Raw genomic sequence first — 20,551 nt, 5'->3', positions numbered from 1 at the left:
TCCAAGAAACAAATCTAGAAGCCAAGGCTTTCGACCTGAAGGTTTTAACTGAAAGCAAAGCCAAGTCCAGATGCAGAATTGGACACAGAGCAAGGCTGTCATGTGAGCCATCATCAAAGGAAAAGAGAGTGAAAAGAGAGAATACGGATTAATTCAGGAAACAACAAATGACCCACTGCTTCTGGTTTATGTTAAGTTTCTACAACTGCAGGTGAGGGGTTCTGCATGGTAATGGTAGTGGTGGGAAACAGTCAACATTTAATAGCTGAATTGGAAATTCAGTCTCAGATTTTAGAGTCAAATATGAAGTCTATTTTTGCTAAAATGATATTCAGTAACTAATCCATCCCATTCAAAAACTTAGCTTTTCCCCTTCTTCCTGCTCCAATGTGGCCATATTTGCATACTGTTCTCTGATCTTGAGGTTTAATTCTGATAATCTCTCCATTGTCTGATGTCCTTCTAGAATGAATCAGTAGCCTGCTCATTAATAACCACTTGGTATGTTCACTGCTATAGACAAAGATCTGATGGTATTTTTTACAGGACTTCCAAATATGGCCAAAGTTGTATTTGCTCACTTCGCTGTACTTCCCTTTTGCCACAGGAAACATTAATGGTAGACTGGAATATGTCAACTAAAGTGGTATTCACAAAATACTGCCTTGTAAACCATATTATTTTATCAGGGTCTGTGGGAAGATCAGATCTCCTGGTTAATGTTCTGCTTCAGTGAATTACTTCTAGTGTATTAATAGATACACTTCTAGGCTGATTATTTCCCCTGCTGTTTTGCCCTATAGCTGTGCTGTCTCTTCAAACAGCTCCCTCATAAGAAAGCTAATGCTCAAAGTTCTGAATTCATATGAGGTTCTGGAAGCTAGACTAGGCACTCTGACTGGCTTAGAATTCTCCAACCCCAGAGGATAAAGCCAAGGAAAATACATAATACACTGCCCACAGATGAAAGTGGAAATGTAAGGCAAGTACATAATCCAAATAATTACTCGATGTAGTAACCAGGCAAAGGTGATTATTCAAGCGAGCAAATAGGTTTTGAATGTAGGCTTGGAGTACTGAACCTCAAAATTTCCCCAAATACTGAAGGATGAGGCCTGAGTTCTCATCTATGGTTTGAAAGGGTGCTCTGGCATCCATCAAGTAAGTTTGAGAAAATTGATTGATACTTAAGAACACCAAAAAGAACATTTTGGTGCTAGAGAAACGCTAGCCAAGATTCTTCATACAATATATCTTACCAGATATAGTTGTATCACACATAACAATTAGTGAGCACTTTTTCATAGAGGATTTCTAAATGTTTCACATGTGCTATGAGGAAAACAATAGTGTTCATATCTTTAAGTGAAGTTTTAAGTTACTCAAATGTTAAAAATAGTGATAAAGAAATAATTTGGAATCTCCTTTAAAATTGCCCTTTCCTATCACTAAATTTGCTATTCTATATATTAAAAACAAACATGCAGATATTAGACCATTCACAAAACACAAACATACACATGTACACACATGCACAACACACACATTTGGGGAGAATATTTTGAGAGAACTGAAATATAGGCACCACAGTTCCTCATATACGGAGCTGAAAACAGTGACATCATTTATGACATTGTAAAATAACAACAGAAGTGATAATAATTAATGATGAATTCCAAAAGGAAGCAAATTTTATGTTCCTAGATGACTATATCATTCTATAATCTGTCCACACTCCAGGTCTTTTCTGTCAGGTCGCAGCTCTGCAGTCAGTAGACAGTCTTCAGCTTTTGCAGGGTTCATTCCATCCACTCCTTTCCTAACAGTTCTCTGAACGTCCCTGCCACGTGGCACAGGTTGCCACTGTATTCCTACCCTTGGAAACAATTCAGGTGTGTGAACCAAAACATTTCCTTGATTGCATAACTACCTTATTTAAAAAATTTTTTTTACATTTATTTATTTTTGAGAGACAGAGAGAGACAGAGCACAAGCAGGGGAGGGGCAAAGAGAATGAGGCAGAATCGGAAGCAGGCTCCAGGTTCTGAGCTGTCAGCATAGAGCCCAACCTGGGGCTTGAACTCACAAACCATGGGATCATGACCTGAGCCAAAGTGGAATGCTCAACCAACTGAGCCACCCAGGTGTCCCGCATAACTACCTCATTGAGATTTCTGCCTGACCCATGCAACCTGCATTTAAACACAGTGACAGGATTTGACTAATCAAAGTACCCATGTGGATTTTCATTTTGTTTTATCCTTAATATAACTGTAAAGAATGAAACTTACTTAAGTCTTTTAATAAACCAAGGTCTGACCCATGTTTTTAAATTCCACAGACTGATACTCTGTTGCTTTGCCATCTGTAGAATGCAGGCAAAAGCCTACTTCCTGTGAGTTCAATGCAGTTAAAATCATTACAAAGTATAGAAGCAAACTTCATTAACTCAGATTTTTTTCCTACTCATAAAATTACCAGTTATTCTTTTTTCTTTTTATTCAATTGTACTTTAAAACTCCAGATCACAGTTGGTTAAGTGCCCAGCTTCGGCTCAGGTCATGATCTCACGGTTTGTGGGTTCAAGCCCCACATTGGGCTCTGTGCTGACAGCTCAGACCCTGGAGCTTGCTTCAGATGCTGTGTCTCCTTCTCTCTCTGCCTCTCCCCCGCTCACACTCTTTCAAAAATGAATAAACGTTAAAAAAATTTTTTTAAACTCCAGATCAAATTGTTCTATATATTTTGGTGGATAATGGTTACCTATCTTCATATAGACTACTTCATTGAAAAAAAGGTTTTATGCTGCCCATGGAAAACAACGTGTGGAGCACAGTGCTTTCCAGATTGATTTTCCTGAAGGGCTTACAGAATTTTACCTGCAATGACAACTCTGGTATCCAGTAAGAAGCCTTGGGAAAATGATTATTTTTTTTAGTAAACAAATAATATATGTTGTAGTTAGAAAATTAAACATAGCACATATGTTCAAAATGCTCTGTCATAAAATCCAACTGAAAAGGTCCTGTACTGTTTATCAAGAGGTAATTACATGGCCCTGAGTGATCTCTGTTTTGCCTTTGCTATGGGACACAAGGTAAAACCTACACTTCCTCATTTTAGACTCTTGTACAATGCATGCTGGAGTAACATGTACAACACTCATTCAAGAAAAATCTTGACAAAAGAAATACTGCTTATCTGGTCTGTCCCCTTTAGAAACCAGTATTTTACCAACAGTTTTTATTTGGGATCCCCCTGACTCAGATATTCGTTTATGGTACTCCTTAATTAATTCTGGGGTTTTGTTTGTTTTTATTATTTTTTAAAGCAGATTTATTTGCATACTACATAATTCACTCATTTTCAGTGTACTGTTCAACAATTTGTAGTGAATTGTGAGCACTGTGTAACCATCACCACCATCTAATTTTTGAACATTTCCATGATTCCAAAAAGAAACCTTGTGCCCATTTGCAGTCACACCCATTCTCACCCTCAGGCCAAGACAACCACTAATCTGCCTTCTATCTTAGCAGATTTGCTCTTTCTGAACAATTTATATAAATGGAATCATACAATTTGTGACATTTTGCATCTGGATCTTGATGGGTGCTTTAATGGTGACTTTTAAATGACAGTAAAAGTGTTAATTGAGAGTGACTCACCAGTCCTCCCAACACTGAGTGCCACTCTTTTGAAAAATATACAAAAAGGAACTAAATGAACATAAAAGCACATTATTATTCAAAAGTTTTATTTTGGACACTATAATAGAATCAGTACTCCTTTTATCAGTGTTATGGTAGGAGCTCTTTCCCCTCCCCTACACCCAGAAATGGGAGCTTCGGAGCTTCGAAGTTGAACAATTAAAATCCTGGCTCTTTCATAAGGATCACTTTTCCTAAAGATGCCAACGTGGCAAAGAAGGTACATGACAGCACCAGTATGCCTCACACAAAATTTAGAATGCATAAGCAATCATCTAGGTTTTGCAGGCTAGCCCATGGCAAAATCATCTTCAGAACCCATATATAGTCTAGACACATACCAGAATCCAGATACATATTTCTGATGCAAGACAAAGCCAAGGTGTAGACAGACAAAGAAAGCAAGAAACCATTAAAGAGAAAACCTTTATTTCAGCCATAGTTTGTAATCTATAATCTGTAACTAGGAGCATTTTTGGGAATATTTTGTGACACTGTGCACCACATTAAGGGCAGAAAGCCATCTATGTATTGACCTGTGCTTCTGTAACATTTGACCCTCTCTTATCTCTGTGAACTATGTAGACATTTGTAATGGTGGTACCCCTAGTCTCTAGGACTTTGGGGGCATTTCTTTCTTTTATGACTGTCTCCCCACACATGTGAAACATCACTTTCGTATATACCTTTAAGTCTTCCATTTCTAGCCCTCCAAATTGAACTGACCCTGAACTTCATCTAAAAGGCAAACACTCCACAATAACAGAAATTTAAAAAAAAAGCTAAATACCTTAAATTTTCTGACTGCTATATCTTCTACCTGTATCCCCATTAAGATCACAAGGTAATTTTAGATTTTTAGTACTGTATATATTGGCTATTACCATACAGCCTCCCTCATAACTGCACTAAGGAGTAATTATCTAAGCAGGTCCTCTCACCTGAATTCCCACACATTTCTTTGGTCTAGTCTGATGTTGGCACTCAAGAAGCCTATGCCTTCAGAGACCAATAAGACCTTTGCTATATGTTTTCTCCTGAAAACATTTCTCTTCCTCACCAGTTAATTTTCTTAAGCTTGCATAACCTTCACTACTCTTGTCATTCCAAAGTCTAACCTGTATAGTATAACAGTTATCTTCACCTTGGCTTACAAACAGGTGGCAGGAAGGATAACAGGAAAAAACAAAAAAAACAAAAAACCTAGGAGACTGGACATCAAAGCAAAACCTGTTCATTATTTGTCTCTAGCTTTCATGGCCAGGGCTGGCTGTAGTAAATCCTTGGAAAAATAAAGCCAGTTCTACACTAAACTTCCTAAGAAGAGATTTCTAAGGTGAGAAAAGAAATCTCTCTCAGCGTCAAAGCAGATCTCTCCTATTCAAGGTCCTGGATAAAGCTGGCTTGCTTTTTCTTTTTTCTTTTTTCTTTTCTTTTCTTTTTTTTCCTCTTCTCTTTTTCTTTCTTTCTTTCTTTCTTTCTTTCTTTCTTTCTTTCTTTCTTTCTCTCTTCTCTTCTCTTCTCTTCTCTTCTCTTCTCTTCTCTTCTCTTCTCTTCTCTTCTCTTCTCTCCTTTCTCCTTCCTCTCCTTCCTTCCTTCCTTCCTTCCTTCCTTCCTTCCTTCCTTCCTTCCTTCTTTCTCTCTCTGTTTCTTTTTTTTTTTCTGGATAAAGCGTTCTTAACCCATGGATAAATTTTCTTGCTAAACACAACCTTGAACTTGTGGCTGAGGTCACACTAAAAGCTGTACCCCTGCCGCCCAATAGCCAAAATTCGACAACAAGGAAGTGCCTGTAAATCCAGTTTCTAACCAGTGAGAACGAGCCACTGCAACTAAATTAAGTCTACCCCTCTTCTTATGGGATGACTTATCATCCTCAAATGTTAATCATTATTCTTTTTCTAAAAGATATCCACCTGATGAATAATATCTTATAACGGGAAGCAGTAATCATTCCCGTATGACCTACCACCAAGTCCAGTCAACTGCAAAACCACAGAAGTGTCAGAGGGGTACCCTTACAATGTCAGCTTTAGGTCCAGGTGGAAAACATGGAAAAGAGTGAGCTGAAATCTCCTTGGGTCTCCCAGATTGAAGACCAGTCCTTTCCCTTACATTATGGAGAATAGAAACAATATAAGCCCTCACCTAGTCTGGGAGAGAGTAAACAGTATCGAGAGAGAAAAAAAGTTAGGAGGATGCTGCATAGGAGTGACAGTTTTTTAACAAAGATAAGAAACTTGAACAAGTAACTACCTCTAGGGAGAAGAGCAAGTAAGAAAACAGAAAAAGAAGCTGCTTTCCTATATTTTCTCGAAATTTTCTTGTTTATGGGCTAATGTGAAAATATGGGAAGATGAAAAACGGGTTGTTTCCTAGGATCTAGATTCACTCTGTGGAATGGTAACTTCATGTCAATCACATTACTTAATGAAAAACAGACTGTAGAGTTTATGAAGTGAACTGTGGCAGTTTTGAGTATGGGCTCTTGATCTGTACTGTTCAGTCTACCTCTGCCACCTACCATCCGAACAACCTCAAACTATTCAACCCCTTTAAAACTCCACTATTTTCTGTCAAAAAGGGATGAGAGTGGCTATTTAATAGGTACTAAGTCAGACAGTATACATAAAATATTTAGAAAAAAATGCCTAAAATGTTAGCTGCTATTACTATATATGACAGGTACAAAACTATATAATATGATAACCAATCCTTCATCATGAAAGAATTAGCATAGCTCTCAGCAGTATCTCTTATCCGGGATAATGATGCCCCTTTTATCATCAGCTATTGCTGATCAGGTCTTATTTTCATTTACTAATAATTCTCAGCCTTTGCATCTCCGTGTCATTGCACAGAATACTTGCTTCTTCCAAATGCTCTCCAAAATATCCTTTCTGAGACACCCCAGAAATAGATTTATAGCTCTGTTTCTTGGAAAGTTTCTATATTTCCACCGTGCTATGATGTCAAGAGGAGTTTTTATAGCCATGATCCTTTTGTCAGGAAAAATGACTTCCAGATTAACACCCTTGAGAAAAGGATTCCCAGTTGGGTAGAGTCATGGTTTCCATGATTCTTCCTTGCATGTTACTATTAAAAATAGCTTCTCTAGCAACACAGGTTTTTGTAATTAACTATTTCATGCCTGCTATATAAGCTAGGAGTTTTCAAACATTACCCATAGGTCAGCTACAGTATAATGACCAGAGGGATGTTTTCCAAAATTTTAAGACTCCTAGATCTCATTTCTAAATATTCAACAGGTCAAGGCTAGAGGGAAGAGGGGAGGTGCCTATGCTCTGTATGTTTGAACTACTCTCCCAAGATAACAGTAATATTTGGAAGTCACGTAAAAGGACTAATTTCCTTATTATACTAGAGCTGTTACAAAAGATATACAAAAGACTAACAATAAGAAAAAAATGGATCAAGAATATGAACAGATGGAACACACGTGCACATACACAAATGGCCAATAAATACATGAAGAGATGCTCAACCTCACTCATTATTAAAGAAACTCAAATATAGCAGAAACAAGATGCCAATTTTCATAATTCAAATGGTCCAAGATTAAAGTTGGATATTACCTATGTAGGCAAACACATAATGAATCAGCAATTCCCAATTTTCCTTGGTGTAAATGCAAATCAATACAAAATTTTGGAAGCTATCTGCAACATCTATCAAAATTTTAAATGCGTGTATCTTTGGAAGCAGCAATCCACCTATGGTAATATAACCTCTAAATATGTTGAGAAAAGTATGTACAGATATGTATGTAAAGATAAAGATATAAATATGGATATAGTTATATATCGTAGAATGGCCATTGAGTCTTCTTTGTAAGAGCAAAACAAACAAACAAACAAATAAAGATTTTAATTTGTAAGAAATGTCTTCTGGTGGGTTTGATCAGTTTCCAAGTTTAGAAATTACTATTATGCTATTTAACTTTAAGCTATAATACTACAGTATTCTAGTTAATCACATATCTGGTTAACATAGAGCTATCTCACTGGGTTGCTAAAAGATTAAATGATATAATACATGAGAAAATTAGCTTTCGGAAATTCTAAGCATTGTGTAAATTATTGTGACTACATTTAATATTTGTCAATATTTTGACCACTACTATGCTAGCAAAATCCTAGGAATAGGGGATACAAAGGCAAATAAGGCAGATTATTTGACTTTTAGCTGTTTATACTCTAATAATACAAATGTGTAAAAAGAAACAGAATACAGCAAAATGAGCACTACAAAAGAGGCCTACAAAAATTATCATAAGAGCATATTTTGTTGCATATAGGGAATATTTAACACAAAAATTGTTAGGAGTTCCTTAGGAATATAAAGGGAAAGAAAAAATTTATGGTAAAGAAAAAGATCGCATTCGATGGATGTATGAATGCATAAGTGAATATGGTTTCCTCAGGAAAATGTGAATAATTCTGTGTTGTTGACACATAGAATGTACTATCAATTTTTCTTAAAACTTTTATTCAATGAAATGCATTTAATACTACTGGCCAAATTCCAGTCTTTTTTTTTTATAATACTGGAAATACTTCCATATCTGGTAATTCCATGGTATCATCGTGTGCAAATTGATATAATTGTAACAAAGAAGCAAAAGGGCTGATCTAACCAATGGTTAGGATGGCAGTTATATCAGCATTTCATGAAATCATTGAAACCTAGCTTCTGAGGGGCTTTTTGTTTTTCATACAAATCTCTTAGGGGAAAACCAATGATTATAGTTGTTACATGCTTATGCTGATGTTATTATACATGTAGTCATCTGGACACAATGAGCAGTAGAGAATAATTAGTAATAGAGCATTGTGGGGAAAGACAACGCTAATGGGTGGAATATTTGAGTCTAATTATGTCTGTTAAGTAAAAAGTGTTTTCCATCTTTTTTTGGCCCATTAGAAAACATTTTGACATTGAGAAAATACTTTCAAAATGTAACTCATTTTTGCTTGGAACATTTTGTATTTCCAATTCATATAAATGATTATTTCCTTCCTCTCCCTCCCCCCTCCTCCCTTTATTTTGGCATTGTCAGTATAGCTGTTAAATGTTTGGTCATGAATTTGTGCTTCGTGGCTGAAATCAACAGGAAAGCTACTTTTTCATTTGATAGTGTCATGTATAAACTTGCAAACTCACTGGAGAATTTTTAGTTTGGGGTTCCTTTGCCAGAACATCTACTACTTGGGTGACTCCAAGTTTTCCACTTTAGTAAGTAGAATCCAAATCTGTATGTCAGGGCTCATGACTATGCCTTTTTCTAGAGTAAAACTACCATTAGATGGTTCTTGGCTAAACCAAAATATATTTTCTTTTTTTTAAAAAAATTTTGTTATGTGTATTTTATTTTTGAGAGAGAGAGACAGAGTATGAGTGAGGAGGGGCAGAGAGAGAGGGAGACAGAATTTGAAGCAGGATCCAGGCTCCAAGCTGTCAGTGAAGAGCCTGACACGGGGCTCGAACTCACAAACCACAAGATCATGACCTGAGCTGAAGTTGGAAGGTCAACCGACTGAGCCACCCAGGCGCCCCAAAATATATTTTCAAGGTACATTTTCAAATTCGCATTATATAAAATCTTACTAAGATATATACTAAGATAAGCCCTCTAATATACTAAGCCCATTGCTAGTTTTCCCCATACTGCTTGCCATCTTTCTACATGAAAAGGGTTAAGGGATATAGACTCTGTGTAATAGAAATTCTACATGATGTTTACTTATGTTTACCAACCAGCTGCTACTGCCTTGAAAATGAGGTCACTGCCAGTTGAACTAAGGCTTTGGTACGGACCTTTGATATGTGTGTGTGTGTGTGTGTGTGTGTGTGTGTGTGTGTGTGTGTGTATGCATGTTTTATTTTATTTATTCCCTTTGTAACCTAAAACGGTTTTACGTTGTTTTCCTTCAATTAGCTGCTTTCCTGTATTTTGAGAAACAAGAGAATGAACTGAAGTTTAGTACTGGTTTTCCAGAAAGTTTTATTAAAAGCAGTTCTATTTTAGGGGCACCTGGGTGGCCCACTCAGTTAAGCATCTGACTCTTGATTTCGGCTCAGGTTATGATCTCATGGTCTGTGAGATGGAGCCCACGTCTGGCTCTGCACGGATGGAGCGGAGTCTGCTAGGGATTCTCTCTCTCCCACTGTCTTAGCCCCTTCCCCATTTGCTCTCTCTTGGTCTCAAAATAAATAAACATTAAAAAAAAAATTAAAAGACTTCTATTTTAAAATATGCACTTCTCTCTTCTCTTTCATATCACCCTTCAGTAACAAAACTCAAATAATTCTACATTATAATTTTTCCATTTTATATTAGCATGCATTTGAACAAATACTCTTTTAGGAAATCAAAGATCTGCATTATTATAGAAGGTGCAGTTGGCAGTCATTCAGGTTTGGTTTTTCAAAATTTCTTCAAACTTCATGCTTTGTTTTGAGGTAGAGAATCCTATATTAGTAAAATCAGATATATTTCTCTTATTTATAAAATGTCAACCAAAAAGTTTAAAACTAAAGTAAAAATAGTTTTAAAAATAAATAAAAAGTTTAAAACTGAGATCTAACCATCCAAACTGTATTTACATTTTAGAAGGTGGGATACTGGCTGGTTGCAACTAAATTCTGCTTCTCTATAAACATTAAAATTTGATACCCATCTTCTATGCCAATTGTTCAGATATCTACTTTAACCCTGCCTTCTTTAGGATTATTTAATTTTTTTAGTGTACCTTTTTAATTTACTTACTAGTTTTTTGTTTGTTTGGAAAAATTATTCAAAGTATATCACCAAATGGGGTTTGTAATCAGCACAGAATGTATTGGGATGAGGAGACAAGGAAGCTCTGGACACATAATTTCCAGGAACACTATGAGGTCAGAGATAGAACTCATCCTTTTGAAATAAATCGGTAAGATACAAGAAGCCAAAAATCACTGATAGTTTTTAACTCAAATTGTCCCAACCTAGCCATCTTAATAGTTGAGGTAAGCCCTGCGATGAAAATAATGGAGTTGTGTCCCCCTCTAACAACATATATGAAATGAGGAATCCAGCTCATCTTTTTGTCTTAAAATATTTACGAATCAGCACGAGGAAAGGAACTTTCAGTTCTTTAGTGTATACCATAGAACATAGAGATGAACAAAATCCCAGAACAGATGCCAAGCAGCCCTGATTAATTTACTAGCACTGTGAGAAAACTTATGGGGAATTTAGGAAATACATAAGAGGAAGAACCAATGGATCCTGTAAAAGGTAGATTCTCAAATTATATAAATGGGGACTAAAAGTTAGTGAATGTAATGGAACCATATCATTTTATAAAGTTTGGTGAAAACATAGTACTTAGACAATATACACGGGATGATATATTAGTCAGCTAGACTGATATATTGATGAAGATTCAAGGCTAGACTTCTGTATTCAGAGATTCAACAATATAATTGATTTTTTTCCTCAACAAGAGTAATTTATTTCTTTCTCCCCAAAACAGTCTGGGTTAGTAGTCCATTGCTTGTATAGCAAATTGAAGGTATCAGAGATCCAAACTTGCTTCCATGTTTGTTTCTCTGCTACTCCTAGAGTGTTGCACCAAATTGGATATGGCTTATTATCAAACTCACATTTCAGCCTGTAAGAGGCAGAAAAGGAGGGAGGCATATCCCCTTTCCTTTTAAGAGATAATCTAGGGAGTTGCATCAGTAACTTCTGCTACATTTTATTGTCCAGACTATCACTAATTATGGAACTACAACTAATTGCAATAAAAACTTGTAAATATAGTCTTTACTATATTTACAGGTTAGGTATGTAACTAGCGAGGCTGAAGTTATTCAAGTGTAAAGTGTGAATAAATGTTGTGCACACTCTGTTCATGTTCAAAAATATTAACTTTAGTATCTAATGGGTGCCAGGCTGCCAGGTGCCTAGAAGATCTCACGTGATTTTCACAACTCTGACAGGCACACATTAGATACTTGGAGGAATTCAATGACTTTCCCAAATTCACATAGAAGTTATATGACCAGGGGTAAAATTATATTCTAACTAAAACTAAGTAAAATTTGTGATTTTCCCAGCATGACCCCCTTTCCCTCAAATAAATGTGAGGGTGACAATCTCCTTGGTAAGTTTCATTGTGTATGATCCATTTCTAGTTTGACACGATATTTAAGAATTAAGGGGGGAATAAGGAGATGTGATAGTTTTACCTGAGGTAAAAAATACAACTCCTCAGGGCACCTGCGTGGCTCAGTCAGTTAAGCATCCAACTTTGGCTCAGGTCATGATCTCACAGTTTGTGAGTTCAAGCCCCACGTCGGGCTCTGTGCTGACAGCTCAGAGCCTGCAGCCTGCTTTGGATTCTGTGTCTGCTTCTCTCTCTGCCCCTCCCCTACTTGTACTCTGTCTCTGTCTCTCAGAAATAAACAAATGTAAAAAAAAATTTTTTTAAATACAACTCCTTTAATTTTTATACTATTTTAAAGCCCATCATAAAATGCACAAGATGCAGGGACAATGCATTTCAGTTTCTTTTTATACTCCAGAGAACCTAGCATTATACTAAACACCAATCAGGCAATCACTCTTCATAACCATATGAACCAAACACCTATGATGACTGTTATTTTTCTGACTATTCTTGATGCGAGAATGAAAGAGGATATGAACTTGACTGTGAGCTCTTTGAGGGAATTTGTGTCTAACTTACTTCTGCAATTCCAATGATTAACACACCTGGCCTTTAGTAAGAACTCAATATTTGTTCCTTACACTGCATTGAATATCAGAGTTTAAGAAAATAGGGAAAGAATGTTTTTGCTTATTCAAATTATTATGAAAATAACCTAAGTAGATATTTTTCTGACAACCATGCAAATATGTATTACATTTAAAAAACTGAAGCAACGTTTTTAAAGTTTGCTGAATTTTCAGTTGAGTCCATTCCATTCAATAGGTATTTATAAGTTTTTAATTTCAAGTATTTCAAGTATTTTGTTTCTTTCAGTTTTTAAACAAAATTAATTTTATGTTCAATATGTTTTTGATTGTAGGAAGATATACTTTCATTTTCCTTGACAATTATGCAGTAATGATATATTTTCCTCTGCCTCTGTATTTTGCTGATGATTTTTCAAAAGTGTAATATCTTCTTATTAAATGATGACTAAGGCTTAAAAAGGGTTAAATTCAAATATATGATTCTTTTTTATTTTTTTATTTAAAATTTTTTTTACATTTATTTATTTTTTGAGAGACATAGACAGAGCACAAGTTGGGGAGGAGCAGAGAGAGAAGGAGACAGAATCTAAAGCAGGCTCCAGGCTCCAAGCTGTCAGCACAGAGTCTGACGCGGGGCTCAAACTCACAAACTGAGAGATCATGACCTGAGCCAAAGTTGGACGCTCAACCGACTGAGCCATCCAGGCGCCCCTCAAATATATAATTCTTATTTAACTTTTCATGAAGCATTAAAAGAAGAAGGCACCATAAAGTAGACATAATGGGTGGGGAAATCTACAATGTTTTTTTCTGTAGTTACTCATATTATTCATTTATGCATTTTGTTTAGAATCTATTGAACTGTTCTTCCACATGTGGTTATGCATTCATTTTATATATATATATATATATATATATCTTTATATATATATATATATATATAAAGATAAATGCCATTATACATGTGTCCAAACCCATAAAACGTGTAACACCAAGAGTAAACTGTAATAGAAACTATGGACTTTGATTGTGATGTGTTGATATAGGTTCGTCAATTGCAACAAGTGTACCACTCTGAAGAGGGATGGTGAAATGGGAGAGGTTACGCATGTGTGGAAGAAGGGGGAATAGAGGAAATCCCTGCACCTTCTTTTCAACTTTGCTGTGAACCTAAAGCTGCTCTAGAAAATTAAATTGAAAGAAAGAAAGAAAGAAAGAAAGAAAGAAAGAAAGAAAGAAAGAAAGAAAGAAAGAGAAAGAGAGAAGTCCAAATTGGGAGCTATGTGTCCTCAGTTCCATGTTCAGCTCTGCTGCTAATTTTAAGGATATTATTCACAAGGCATATAAGCTCCAGATCTGTTTCCTTATCTGTAAAATTAGTATTGTTTCTAAGAAAGGTCTCTGACCTCCTTACAGTTTTACAACTGATAAAACCATGGTATGTATCTACCATTTATCATGGGACCAAAATGGAAAGCAAAGGATTTGTATTAGATAAAAGCTAAGAACCCTAAGAGGAAAAGAACAAGCTAGGCCAAAATATTTTGAGAAAAATCTAGGCTTGATTACAAGAAAAATCAAATGGGAGACCATGAGCACAAATTAAGACAAAGATCATAGACAAGAGTGAAGTAAAGAGCCAAAAACAAATTGGTGAGGACTGGGAGGGAGTACAGTGTGTTTTGAAGTGAGTTCCATGAAATGAATTAATTTTTATCATTAGCCTGAATTAAGTACCAGATGCAGAGCTTACATAGCTTGAAGGGGTGATTCCAAACTTTGGCTTCATATTACAATTACCTGAGGAGTTTATAAATATACAAATGTCCGTGCCATAGTCCCATTAAATCAGAATTTCTGAGGAAGGAACCAGGTCTCAATTTTTTAAAGCTCCCAATAATTTCAATGTACAGCTAAGGTTGAGAGTACATTATCTGCTCTTACTACTGAAAGTAAAGTGGTCTGAGGGCCAACCAGCAAGATTGGGGTCATCTGACAAGGATCTTGTTAGAAATTCAGACGCTTATTTCCTTCCTCAGATCTACTGAATCTAAACCTGCATTTTAACAAGATTCTCAGGTGATTCCTATGTGATTTCCAGTTAAAGACGTAAGACAAAGACAACAGTATCTAATATTCCTCTTGGTACATGATTGTTTCTCAATAAACATAAACTCCAATAGAAATTTCCAGCCACCTTTTGACAATTTGAGTAAATAATGAGTAGAACAAATGGCTACTACAAAATATACTACTGAAAGGTAAAACAATAGGAGGCTCTTTATTTTTAACTAATAGTGTTGGGATTGTACTAATTTGTTTAGACCTTCAAAAATAAACATTTGACTTTCTTTTGCCAACTCTGATTGATTAGTAGTGGCTGCATGGAGAACTGTATTGAGAAGTAACATTCCAAAATTGCTTTGATTAAAATGAGTATCCTGATAGATTAACTGTGTCTCAGGAATGACAGTTGTTGTAACATATTTGCTGAACCTGCTCTGGACTTTTCTTATTTAATAGTAACTTTCATGACAGAGCCTACCCATTCTAAAGACATCTGACTGGGATTAAGGATATATGGGCCTGCAACACTTCTATATTTGTTAACTTATTCATCCCCTCATAGATTCATTCATTTATTGCTTTAATAAAAAGTTATCAAATACCAGTTTTATATCCCCAACACTACCCGTGCTGGGAGTCAGATTCTTAGGGGATTAGAGTGACCTTTCTCCTTTACCTTTCAGCATAAACATGCCATAGCTCCTTGAAATTCCATGAGCAATGCAGCCTTACATCACCATCAATCATGCTGAACTCTGATGAGGGAACTGGTTTCACCAGAAGGTCTTGATTACTTCGCATGTCAGAGAGATGCTTAGCAGGAACCAAAGGCATGATGTTTCAATTCAAACAGCTTCTTGCTGAATTTTAAAGAATTGCAGAGTTAGAGCAGCTGTATTGTGACCTTCAGAAATTTTTTACATGAAAATTCTGTTTAAGCACAGGTTAGAAATAGTTAATCCATAAGAAAAATACAAGATATTAAGATATTCTTTAACAAATCTTATAGGAAAAATTTTAAAAGGACTATGATTTCATCTTTTTAACACTAAGAAAGTAAAATGCCTGTAGGTGGCTATCTTTGAAGCCCCAAGTGAGGGTGATTTTCCACTTATATTCCTTTCATAATAAAGAGCTGTTGGAAGCGCTATAGAAATGTTGTTTTTTAGTGACTGTGCCAATTTACCTGGGCTTTCTTTCAAGCGGTGAGTGATTCCTTTGAATTATGTTTCAGCCAAAAATAGGGTTACTCATAAATTGCATGAACACCTTCCAGCTCATAATTGCCAGGTTCCAGTCTTGGATTTTAGTCATTAAGCCTAAACTCTTATTTTCTCTAAATCTCAAATTGATATAGCCTTCCTCTTTCCATTCTTCCTCTAGAGCAACAACCATCCCCTCCTCCCTTTATTATCCCTGGATCACACACACACACACAGAAGAATTGCACTGGCCAGCACAGTGGGTTACACACAAATATTGTCTCACGATGATGAGCCATTGCTGAACATAAGGCTTCAATTTGAACGAAATGCTTTCTCACCACATTAAAACAAAACAAAAAAAAAATCCATTAGCAGTTACTGATAAGCTCAGGATTATTTCTGTAGAAAAATCAGGTTCAAGATAAATACATGGAAACTGACAAGCAATTAAGCAGGAAATTTTTTTGGTGCTACTTGTCAGGTATTTGAGGAAGATATTTTAGGAAGACTGCTTTTGGTAAACAGAAAAAATTACACTGGCATTTTCTTCTGCCGTTCTACTTCTGAGCTCTCTTTTTTTCTGAAACATACAAACCATGCAGCCATTAAATATTGGAAATGAAAAGAAATTAGAGGAAATTACACATATTCAGTAAATAATTTGTACAAAGATGAACAAAATAACTTTTAACTTCTAAAAAATCTGAGCTCACCTGGAACATTAAAATTCCATCAGAGAGAACTGATTTTCATAGTAAAAAGGTTGCATTATTTTAAGCAAAACAAAGAGCTTAATAACATTCAGTACATTTCTGTTTTCATATACAAAATGAGTGGTGTTCATAACATGGAGAAAATGGCCACCTGCTTGGTTCATTTACATAATATCTGCCACCATCCACATCTGTGTCTTAATTCCACATGGGTTACCATAATGTAAAGACTTCACTGGGAGATGTTGCATCATGTAGAATATCATGAGAATACCAGATCTTTAGATGGGTAGAGAAAAGCTAACAGGGATGTCATCAATTTTCCAGTTTCTCCAGAGTTGATTGTGAGTTACATACACCATTTGTTATATGTACCATGGGAAAGAAAACAAATTTAGAAAAAAAGAATATTAAGATAGTACAGATTAACCTTGTAGTTATATCACTGATCTATAAGAAATGAATAAGAAATGAATGACTTTCTTTAAGAAATCTATAGTGTCAAAACAGCTGAAATCTTAAAAAAAACCTAGAAGTATGTTTTCTCCAGATATTTGACCTTCTATAAGTTCAGCTGTAGTTAAGTGTCGAAGTGTTTGTTACATTTATAATATTTAGGATGAAAATTTAATTTTCCTCTTCTTAGTCATGCTGAGATAGTACTGTCTACATCTATACTCTACTGTTCAAATTCAGCAGGGAGCTATTCAAAAGCAAATGCACACTATTTATTCCTATAATGTGAAACCCCTAGCTTCAGTGAACCCATGGATATAGTACTTTTAAAAAACCTAGACTAAGGAAATTCTTTTTTCCCCCTACACCAGTCCCCTTATCTTGGCTTTCCAGCTCTTCATAGATGTTAAGAGAAGCACAGAAAGAAGGCAATCCCAATGGGAGGAAAAAAAGAGAAGAAAAAGGCATTTCCTAAAACCTAAATTATCCACACGTTGGTCTTTCCAGGACAGGGAAAGTAACACAATAAACTCTCTTACCACTCTAACTGAAGAGTATTAAGAGATAGAAAAAGAAGGAATCTCTTTCTTTCTCTCTTGAAGACAAATACAAGAACAGAATAATGTCAAAGCATCAGATTCTAAGGAGGAATAGGAACAGTAGGTAGTCTAAGCAATTCTATTCCTTATCAGTGAGCTTGATCATGACCCACAGTAACATATATCATATCAGAGCTCCTTTCTTAGCTTGATTCCCCACAGAATTTGGAGAATGTCATTAACACCTGCAGATAAGGTACACTTAAACTTCAGAAAAATGATTAGGACATATAGGCTAAGAAGGAGACTGATTTTATTTTCTTTTTTTAGACTGTGGCTACTGTAGGCAAATTAGCATATGTGGTCACAATATTTAAAATGGCTAACAGAGCACAACTAAATATGTGACTTATCTTCCTTACAGGCTGAATTCAATGAACTTAAATCCAGACTGGGATAACTTAGAAGCCTACACCAAACCATTCAGAATCCTAAAGATCCCAGAGAATCCAAAATATTGTGAGATCTACAAGTATCAAATTTGATCAGGTTAGCTAGGTCAGATCCCACCTGTACCAAACAGCTCCCCAAAGCTCAGGACTTTTCCAAAGTAATTTGGCAGAAAGTTTGATTGAAGCAGAATTTTAATAGCATGCTGTAACAATTATTTCAAATGAGGTTTTCATTGAACATTAGAAGAGGTATATATATATATATATATATATAATTTTTTTTTACTTTAAGGCAACATTTGACTCCAGTTCTTTTCAGTGACTGTGGTTTCATTTCATCTGACTCCTATATATTGAAACGGCCAAATACTAATTTAAGCAGCATCAATTTTTTTCTTAAAAAATGGGAAGGTAAGATGATGTACCAAAACAATTACCACGGTAACCAGGCTTTTAAATTCTGATTTTGAAATAATGAATTTGGCATGACATGCTCACGATTGCAGGTAACTATAGCTTCACAAACTCCATTTATTAATCTTGACAGATTTTTAACTCTCCCCACTGTATAAAATGTGCTGGAAGGCTGGTTTGTGCAAGCTCACCCTGAATGTTCCTATTCATCACTATCTTGAGAATGTAAAGATCCTGTCCTCCTTGCATATTCCCATCAAACAGAATATGTAGAAAAAATTATTGTTCATTGTTCAAGGACAAGGGCTACAGGAGTAGCCAACCCATAGCATCTCCCCTGTAATGAAGAATGTGTGGATGGTAGGCCTTGATCTCCTTGGAATGCTGGCCAAGCAAGGAGGGAGAGGATACAGATGGTTGCTAGGCGAAGTTGCTACACTAGAAAAGCTTGCTGCATGTAGATCCCAGCAGTAGATGTTTTGTGCAGCCTGCCATTCCTGGACTCACTGTATATACCCTCCCCCAATAAACCTGTCTTCTTTGGTCTCACTGGGCCATCACCCATTCTTGGCTTAGAGTCGGTCAGGATGTAACTACATACCATCTATCTTAGCTACCCAGTAAAAATGAGTAAAGATGCTATTACATAAAGAACTGGAACCACTAACCCAACACAGCACATCATTTATGCTACATGGAGATTAAGGAGAAAGATTAGGATTTCAAGAAAAATAGATAATCTAGAAGAACATATGTCAAATTGTGGAACAGGAGAACTCTAAAGATATTTCATTATTTATGAAATCTGACAAGACAGGAAATTTAAAACATAAAATACACAAATTCTAAGTGTTTTCTTGATATAACTGAACTAAAATATAGTGTTCTTGGGGTGCCTGGGTGGTTCAGTTGGTTAAGCCTCTGACTTTGGTTCAGGGTCATGATCTCACAGTTCATGGGTTCAAGCCTCATGTCAGGCTCTGCGCTGACTGCTTTGGATTCTATGTCTCCCTCTCTCTGCCCCTCCCCTGTTCACGCTCTGTCTCTTTCTCAGAAATAAATAAACATTAAGAACATTAAAAAAAATATATATATATATATACATACATATATATATATATACATATATATATATATATATAGTGTTCTTATTTAGCAGAATATTTTATATTGACTGTTCAGTGTAAGAAACAACTCTAAAGAAACAATGATGACCAAATATTATTTGATGCACCATATATAGATTTTCATTCAAAGGTCTGCTTTGATGAGAATTGATTAAATACCCATTGCAATAAATGCTGATTTAGATGAAACAAGTGAAAAGAGAAACCAAGGTGCATTTGTGTGTGTGTGTGTGTGTGTGTGTGTGTGTGTGTGTCCTAAAACTTTTACTTAAAAAACAGCATAGCTTTCTATGTGAATCATAACTAAGTTTTATTCTGATTAAAGGTATGCTAGCTTTCTATTGCTGCTGTAACAAACTACCACAATCTGGTCAGTTAAATAAATGTATTATCTAACAATTCTCTAGGTCAGAAATCCAACATGGGTCTCACTGAGCTAAAATCAAGATTTCAGTATGGCTGCATTCCTTTTTTGGAGGCCCTAGAGGAAAATCTATTTCCTTGCAGTAGTATGACTGAGGTCCCTGTTTTCTTGCTAGTTAGCTAAGGGCAATTTCCAGCTTCTAGAGATAGCCCACATTCTTTGGCTCAGGCCACTTTCCTTCATCTTCAAAGCTGGTAACAGTGGATCAAATCGTTCTTACTTCACATCTCTTGACCTACTCTTCTACCTTTCTTCTCTTTGAAGGATTCATGATGAAATAAGTCCTATCTAGATAATCTAAGATAATCTTTCCATCTTAAGGTCCTTTACTTAATCACATCTGTAAAAACTCTTATGTCAATTAAGAAAATATATTCACAGTTTAGGGTGATTAGGTACCAGATTCTGCCTAAAACAAAAGGCAGTATGAAAATATACATTTCCCAAACATCCGGAGGCATTCTTACTGGAGAACATGTATTGCCCCCAAAGAGATTTAATTCTTTAAACAGAATTTAATTAAATTGAGTTTTTATTTTGTTTTGTTTTTTTAGACTTTTTAAAATGTGTTGGGGCGCCTGAGTGGCTCAGTCAGTTGAGTGACCGACTTTGACTCAGGTCATGATCTCACGGTTTTTGAGTTCAAGCCCCATGTCAGGATCTGTTCTGACAGCTCA

General features: G+C 35.8%; 2 long non-coding RNA genes across 3 annotated transcripts in view; one reads left to right on the top strand and one right to left on the bottom strand.

Moving 5' to 3' along the window:
• The window catches only part of LOC123386675, a 136,764-nt gene that overhangs the window by 71,757 nt on the left and 44,456 nt on the right, over window positions 1-20,551 (top strand). The window lies entirely within an intron of this gene.
• The window catches only part of LOC109501709, a 123,550-nt gene continuing 118,101 nt past the window's right edge, over window positions 15,103-20,551 (bottom strand). The window contains exon 5 of the long non-coding RNA XR_002159943.2: window positions 15,103-15,404. This is a non-coding gene — a long non-coding RNA (uncharacterized LOC109501709). The remainder of the gene's footprint in view (window positions 15,405-20,551) is intronic.

Source organism: Felis catus, chromosome B4 (assembly GCF_018350175.1).
Source record: "Felis catus isolate Fca126 chromosome B4, F.catus_Fca126_mat1.0, whole genome shotgun sequence".
NCBI lineage: Eukaryota > Metazoa > Chordata > Mammalia > Carnivora > Felidae > Felis > Felis catus.
Note: the sequence above shows the minus strand (reverse complement) of the source record. Positions and strands in the feature narration are given on the sequence as shown.